Source organism: Triticum dicoccoides, chromosome 4B (assembly GCF_002162155.2).
Source record: "Triticum dicoccoides isolate Atlit2015 ecotype Zavitan chromosome 4B, WEW_v2.0, whole genome shotgun sequence".
NCBI classification, from domain to species: domain Eukaryota; kingdom Viridiplantae; phylum Streptophyta; class Magnoliopsida; order Poales; family Poaceae; genus Triticum; species Triticum dicoccoides.
Window position 1 is genome coordinate 675,263,537 of NC_041387.1, and position 751 is coordinate 675,264,287.

The window sequence follows — 751 nt, forward strand, 5'->3', positions numbered from 1 at the left end:
GAACGCCACCAAGTTTGTCAGCCAATGCGGAGCCATTGTTAGAGACAACGTCTCGATCACCATCCAGGAGTGGAATGAGCCAAAGAAGGCACGAATTGATGGTTTCACTTTTGTCGATAAGAGAACAAAAAAAGATTGCTTCAAGAAGCTTATGGAACATTTCGTTCTACCTCCGGAATACAACAAATTCGATGAGGAGGGTAACAAGATTGAGGAAAACAAGGAGAGGAGGAGGCTAGTCAAACAGTTCGCTCTTCATAAGATGGCCGACGCATTCCGGAAATTCAAGCAAAATCTAGTCCATGACTTTGTCAAGCAGAACAAGACTCCGGATTTCAAAGGACAATATGAGAAACTGAAACATGATTGGCCAGAATTTGTGAAGCAAAAGAAATCGGAGCAGTTCATTCAAATATCGGAAAAAAATAAGGAAAATGCGGCTAAGAAGGAGTACAATCATGTTATGGGGCCAGGAGGGTATCGCATTTGGGTGCCTAGGTTGGAGAAGATGGAGAACGAGCTGACGGCGCGAGGAATCCGTCCAGGTACGGAGGGATGGGACCCAAGGGCCAAAAGCTGGTGGTACGGGCATGGGGGAACGCTGAACCCGGAGACAGGGGAGTGTGTTTACCGGGGCAAATTAATTAAACCCACCCAAGCCCTTGTTAACGCAATGAGGGATGCTCAACAGGGGAAGATCAAGTTCAACAGAGAGAACGACGCGCTGACAAAAGCCCTCGGGAATCCTGAA